The following is a 7,829-nucleotide window of genomic DNA, read 5'->3' as shown; positions in this document are numbered from 1 at the left end:
TAACCTAGAATTTGATTTTGCCCCTTGCTTGCCTTGACGTTAGCCTTAGAATTCCATGAGGTTTTGCTTTTTGATACATAGAATTTTGAAGTTACCCTTGAACATTACCTCGAAAGTTTGAGTTAACTACATGGCATTTACTTGTGAAGAATATTGAGTTCCGCCCTTGAAGTACTTAATTACTTAAAATTTAGGAGTTACCCTTTGACTATTAACCTGGAAATTTTCTTTGAGTTGTTCTTGACAATTTAATACCACTCGGCGAATTTTAAGTGCTCATGATAGTTAAACTTGGAATTTTTAAGTGGCCTGCTTGAAACATTACACTAATTTTGAGTTCGTCCTTAGGACATTACCTTGAATTTTTTAGTTGACTTTTGCTCATTACCTTGGAATTTTTGTTATTGACGGTTGCCTCATGACAATTACTTGGCTCTTTTAGTTGCCCTTGACATTACATGGAACATTTGAAGTATGCTCATGACCTATTACTTGGAATTTTTGTTGAGTTCTTGCCCTTGACATTGCCTGGAATTTTATTTGAAGTTTTAGTCTCATGACATTAGTTGGAATTTTATTTGAGTTGCCCTTGACCATTACCTGGTGAATTTTGAGTTGCTCATGACATTTCTAGCTTGGAATTTTGAGTTGCCCATTGACATTACTTGGAATTTGAGTTGCTTCATAGACATTATATTGGGAATTTTTGAATTGCCCTAGACATTGCCTGGAATTTTGAGTTGCCTCGATGACATTCTACTTGGAATTTTGAGTTTGCCCTAGACATTACCTAGAATTTTGAGTTGCTCATGACATTACTTGGCGAATTTTGGTTAGTTACCCCTTGACATTACCTTGGAATTTTGAGTAGCCCTTGACATTACTTAGAATTTTGAGTTACCTCTGGATATTACTTAGAAAGTTTTTATTTACACTGGAACATTTACCTGCTAATTTGAGTTGACCTTAATTATTACCTGCGAATTTTGTTTTAATTTCCATTGATATTACTTAGAATTTGTCGTTTACTCTCGGGATATTACTACTTAGAAATCCTGGAGTTACTCTTGGATATTACTTAGATTTCTGAGTTACGCTGGACATTACCTTGAATTTGGAAGAGTTGAATCCTTGACATTACTTGGAATTTTGAGTTTACTCTGGACATTAACTGGCGAATTATGAGTTGGCCTTGCACCAGTTACTTGGAATTTTGAGTTGGCCCTTGGATGTTACCTGGAATTTGAGTTACTCTGGACATTACTTAGGAATTTGAATTTTCCTTGACATTACTTGAGAATTTCGAGTTGCTCTTATGACATTACTTGGAAATTTGGAGTTGCCCAATGTATGTTACCTGGAATTTTGAGTTACTTGGTGGAATTACCTAAGAATTGTTGAGTTCGATTCCTTAACATTACCTGGAATTATGAGTTGCTTTCTGACCATTACTTAAAATGGGAAAATTTTGGAGTTGCCCTTGACATTACCTGGAAGTTTTGAGTTACTCGTGAACATTACCTGGGAATTTTGAGTCGTCCTTATTATCACCTAGAAAATTTCGCAACGTTGCTTTTGCCATTACCTCGAATTTTGCGTTGCCCCTTGACGATTACCTGTAAATTTTGCAGTTGCCTCATGGACATATACTTGGAAATTTGAGTTCATTATGACCATTACTGGAAATTTTGGGAGTTTGTCTTTTGACATTTACTTAGGGAATTCTTAGAACTTACCCTTGAAACATTATCTGCGAATTTTAGAGTTTGCTTCATAAACATTTACTTGAATTTTTTATTTGCCCCTTGACATTACCTTGCGAATTTTTGAGTTTCCTCATGACATTACTTGGGAATTTTCGATGGTTGCCGCTTGGGGACCCTATTTACTTAGTATTTTGAAGTTACTCTCGGATTATTACGTTAGCAATTTTTTATTTGCTCTGGACATTACCTGGAACATTTTAAAAGTTGACCTTGACATTACCTTGGAATTTTGAATTGCTTGCCTGACATTTCTTAGAATTTTGAGTTACTTCTGGACTATACGTAGAATTTCTAAGTTACTCTTGAACAATTACTTGGAATTTGGAGTTGGTCCTTAGAACATTACCTAGAATTTTGAGTTAACTCTGGAACAATTAGCCTGGCGAATTTTGAAGTTACCAAAAACATTTTTAAGTAATGAACTCTGTAATTGCACATTGTGCCACTTACCATTGCTTGGCTGGCTTTTAGTAGGCTTTGCGCATAAACATATTTGCGGTAACAATCATAGTTGGCCTCCTTCTGTATTGTTTTATCAAAGTTTATTGTTTTGTTTAAATCACCATAAACTTCTGTAAACAATCCGATGTATTATTATTATTATTATTATTATTATTATTATTATTATTATTATTTTCTATTTTTATTATTTCTTATTATTTATTATTTCCCCATCCGTCGCAGTTACCTGGTATAATATATATGTATATAATCTATATAATAATATATATATGTATATTATATATGTATATATATGTATAAATAACAAAGGAAATAGGCGAATATTTTACTTGGGGGGAAAGGGAGAGGAGAGATCTTTTTTGAGGAAGCAACCTCTGTGCATCTCTTAAGTGATGTTCATCGAAGAAATGCATGAAAAATGGAGGGGTGTGGGCTTGTTCCCTCCCCTCCCTCCTTTTTCCTTCCTCCATCCTCCTTCTTCTTCTTGCTTCTTTTTGGGGCCATTTTACTCCCTCCAACCAATTAGCGTTGAAGCGTTCCTATACAATACCGTAGAATAAATACTTGCGAGATGAGATAGAGCGAGAGGAGATAGAGACGAGAGAAGAGAGAGAAGAATTACTCTAACCCATTATCATTAATTAATTTAATTTATTTTATCCTGAATATTCATAGCATTTATTCATATTAAAGGGACCATTTACTTTTGGCGTATATACTATTATATAATATATATATAATATATAAATATATATATATAGTATATAAATATAATATATTATAAGTATTAATAATGAAATATAATATATATAATATTTTAGTAATATATATGTATATATATAGATAAATATATATATTAATATATGTATGGTATGGATGAATAATACTATATAAAAATTAAAAAATTTTGTTTTACTTATTTATAATGGTTTATAGTTGGTTTATGGTAAAATTGTTATTGGCCAATTATTATTATAATAATTTTTGAATTTTTATATAAGTGTATATACATGTGTGGCTGTGTGTGTGTGTGATATAAATTATATAATAAATAATATGAAATATAAAAATAATATTATAAATATATATATAAATATAAATAATAAATAATATGGGAAAAATAAAAATAATGTGGGGTGTGAAGTCAAATTAGGTGGTGATGGTGTGTTGGGGGGTGGGTTTGGGTGGGGTAAAATTTATAGAAGGACAAAGTGCATCATTTAATTATTATTATTATTATTTTTTTTTTTTTTTTTTTTTTTTTTTTTTTTGCTCTATCCAATAGTCCTCCAATCTCGGACTGGCGGTTTTGGTTATTTATAGTGGTGGGGCGGGTTCCGCGGGGTTGCAAATCCTGGCCTAACCGTTAGGAGGAGTCCCCATCAAACCTCTTCTTACTCATGGTGTGCCCGTTATTCTAGGATCAACTTCTTTCTTCTGCAATGAGGCCCGGAAGCTACTTCAGCCTCTATGTTTTTGCTAGATTGTCCTTTTCAGGAGATCTTGGATCGTAGCCTAGTGCTCCTATGAGTTATGGGTTACGATTTCCTAACTGGTGCATATTACCCATATTCCTTCTTATTCTATTTGTTTCATGTATCTTGATACTTCTAGCCAATTTTTTATTTTTTTATTTTTTTTGTTTTTTGTTTTTCCTCTCTTTCTTTACTTCTGCAACTCTGGTGTCCCATGGTATATTGCAGGACATTCAAAATGATTTGATACTTTCTTCTTGACCTTGTCAATCAACGTCACGTTGCTTGGTCTGTTTGCACGTTATCACCCATATCCGTTCTGCATAACCATAGTCCCAGAGGATTTTCTTTGTCCTGATCGTTTTATTCCTATCACTCCTTCAAGGTTGGTGCTCGGTACCACTTATTACGTGCAACGGGTAGCTGATGTTTCTTTGGCACAGGCTCCAGTGGATGGGCTTTTGCCTACTGAATCATGCCTCTTTTTGTACTGGCGTTCTGTGCAAGTGCCGGGCATTACACTTGGCCTATGTTGGGGCGTTTATGGTTTCACTTTTCGTATTGCACTTCCATACATATGGGAGAGAGGATGTTGTTTCCGTTCCTATCCGTACTTTGAACATATCTCGGTTCTTAGGGCCTGATCTTGGATGACCGCTTTTGTTATCATTCCTTCAGTTTCCTTCTTTAGCTCTCCCCTCTGTAGGCCATGTGCCAATTGTTCATCGCGGGGGATAAGCTAGTTCTTTAAGTCTGTCTTCATGTATTGATCCGGCATTGCATTGGTTTGTTGTGCCAAGTCCTCTGCTTTCTTTCTGTCTTTCTCCTGCCTGTCTCTGTATATTTCTAGGGTCTTTCGTCATGCTTTTATTAGTCCATTCTTCCCATGCACTTCCATTTAAGCCACTCGGTCTTCACTGGTTTTCAGATTATTGCCGCAGTGCTCTTTTGTTTTCGATGTTGACGCAGTCCTCATATACTGAGTAGGTCCTTCTCCTCCTTCCTTTTCGTGTTCTATGTTATAAGTCTGTCCGTTATTTGCTTCTTGGGTGTAGCTGCTTTGTGTATTTGTCATATGTTTCCTGGTTTTTCTGATCTATGACTGCGAGTTCTGCCTTCGTCCATTCCACTATTCCTGCGCTGTATTCTGATTACTGGCACTGCCCATGTAGTTTAGGCTTTTTATCATCTTTACCGACGTTGAGTTTGTGACTTGAGTATCGCCTTGGGGTGTCTGGCATATATCTGTTCCTGATCGTGTTCTTCATCCTTCTTCGGGTTTTGTTTTAATATCTTGTCCTCCCTTCCATTATTCCCAGGTATTTGTATCCACTGTCTCATCTAGGTGGTTTGATGTTTGCTCCCCATCATTGGCGTAGCGTTTATCCCTTCAGTTCTCAGTTACTTTGCCCTTTTTGTATGATTGACTTAAGGGCGCATTTTTCTATTCCAAAACCTCCATTCCTGATGGTCCCCAGATACAACTCCTTACAGTGTCTGGATTAGGGTATCTATTTCCTTGGATGCTCTTTACCATTACCTGCTGATGTCGTCCCATGAAACATCATGCATTGGTTTGATTCTGTTGCCTCTTTTCTTGATGTTGGTAACCCGGCATCCATCTTCTGTAGTACTTTTGTCAAGGGAAATCATGGCTTACTACGAAAGAAAGTTCTAGTGGGCGGACACGTGACGTCGCCCTGGAAAGATTCCCTTCTCCTGATATTGAACCTCTGCTAGTTCTTATTCAGGAGCTTGTAAGTATTGTATTCCAGTTCCGCCATTGTATTTTTGGGAAGGGAAGCTGGATGGTATTTTCCTCTGCCCCACTTATATTTTCAGGCATTCCTCATTTAGCCCATGTGTGTAGGGTATCATGTCGAAGGCTTTCTTATAGTCTAATCCATGCCGATTGCTTAGGTGGTTTTCCTTCTCCTACTGTTTCTTCCATTACCAATTTTGTTTTCTTATGGAGGCAGCTGGTCTTTTGATTGGCCCCTCCCTAACACTTCCTTCTGCAGCCTTTCTGTGGTGGGGGATGGTGTTTGTACTCCTCTAGGTAGTTGTATAGCCATTTCACTGATGATACCTGTTAGGTAAACTTCCAACAGTTATTGGTAGGCAGGTGATAGGCCTGTAGTTACTAGGCTATATTTCCCCTTACTCTTGTTTGTTTTTGTACTAAGGATGTTTGTTCCCTTGTGTGGTCATCCATTTGGGCGCTGCTTGGTGATTTGCATGATTACAATGCCTGGAGTTGTTTTCGCTTATTCGTAGGGTTGTAGGGCCTTGAAGTTTTTCTGAAGCCAGTATCCATGGACTTCATCGGGACCTGGGGCTTTCCATGTTTGGCATTTTTCTTTAGTTGGTGTCTGACTGTGTCTGTCCGTGATCGTCTGCTGAATCTTTGTTTTGTTTATTCTCCCTGTTTCTTTCTTCCATTGACTTCCCTGGGAGCCATGTTGCATGCTTTGGTTGTGTTGATACCGGATTGCTCCGCATATGTTTCCCAGAGTCTCTTACTTGGTTCGGGACTTCAGAATTTCGTTGGTGGTTGTTTCCCTTCCCCTCTTAGTTGGCGTGGCTATAGTCTTTTTCGGTTGGTTTCCGAATAGTTTGTTCTGTTGGGCGTTATCCCATTATTCCTGTTCATGTTACCGGTTGGATCTTATGTGCTTTGGCCTTAAGCCTTCTGTTTTGTACATCTTCTATTGGTGTTGATTTAGTTCCCCTCTCTTGTACTTTGTATTTCTCGTTGGAGTCCTCCCTTTGTTTTTTTGCTTCTTAAGCCTTTTTTCTGCCAATCTCTTTCAAGTTTAACTTCAAGTTCAGATCTCATCACCATGATTTGCTTTTCCAGGGCCGCCTTTTCCAAGGAGGTTTGGTGTTTTGTGTTTCCTGTTGGGTTTTGGTTGTGCTGGTTGGTGTTTGGGTTGTTCGAAATTCCCATCAGTTCTGCTTAACTAATCTTGCCTCCTGCCATATGTCAAGTTATTTGTTTCTGTGATACTGGTGGTGTGTATTATTGCCATTATTTCATTGACCTCACTTGTTTCTCCTTAATTTCTTGGGTGTTGTAGGCTTTATTCATGGAGGGGCATCTTTGTTCCTTCTGTTATGTCTGGCCCATCCATCCGATTGTCTAATCTTTTCTACCCAGTTTCCGTCCGCTCTCTGTTTACTTCGTCGTTGTTTCTTCGTAGTGTCGTTGTTTGTTACCATCATACCTCCCTGTCGCTCTTCTGTGGCATCGTCTCTCAGTTCGTCTTCTGACACACGTGTTAATTCGGGTTCGTCGTTGGACTTTTCCCTTTATTCCGAGTTCTTCTCTTTCTGTTGGGGAGAGCCAGTTCTTTTTGTTTCTTTATGTTCCTTACTTGGTCTGCCAGCCTCTGCTCTGTTTGGGGGAGGGCTGTTTTATCCATTCTCATTCCAGATGTTGACCAATCTTCTTCTATATCCTCTCTCCGTCGGGTGCTTCTTGATTTGTAGCATCTCCGAATATTTCCTTATTTTCTTCTTCTTGTCCATTTGTTCTTCCTTTTGCCTCTGTAGCTCCAATTATGAGGCTGTTGATTATTGTCGTTGTGCCGTGATTCAGTTGCCTGGATGACGGGACCTTCCAATAGTACCTGATCGTCTTATCCCCTTCAATTGGGTTGAATACCTGGTTGCCGGGAACGAAGCTCCTTCTGGTTGCCAGAGGTTCCATTTACGTCGTTGTCGTTTAATCCTTCATTTCTTTCCATCATTGCTGGAGTTTTGCCTATTTTAAACCCATAGCTGGACCCTACCCCATCAGGGATGAGGTACTCATTTACCAGCTGAGTAGACTGGCAGGAAATTATGGGAGTAAAGATCCTTTCTCCCAAGGAATCAACGCCGAGGTACGAAGATGCGGTCCACCCATTCCAATTATTATTATTTATTATTATTTATTATTATTATTATTATTATTATTATTATTATTATTAGTTATTATCATTATTATTATTATTATTATTATTATTATTATTAATTATTATATTGCTTTCTCCTTGTGATTGATTTGAGGGAAAGTAGTTGAATGGCATATTAAAAAGAATATTGAGGTGAAAGTTCTAGTAATTAAAGGATATATTGCAAA

The sequence above is a fragment of the Macrobrachium nipponense genome, chromosome 37 (assembly GCF_015104395.2).
Source record: "Macrobrachium nipponense isolate FS-2020 chromosome 37, ASM1510439v2, whole genome shotgun sequence".
In the NCBI taxonomy this organism is placed as follows: domain Eukaryota; kingdom Metazoa; phylum Arthropoda; class Malacostraca; order Decapoda; family Palaemonidae; genus Macrobrachium; species Macrobrachium nipponense.
The sequence above is the reverse complement of the archived record's forward strand: the minus strand, read 5'-3'. Positions refer to the sequence as shown.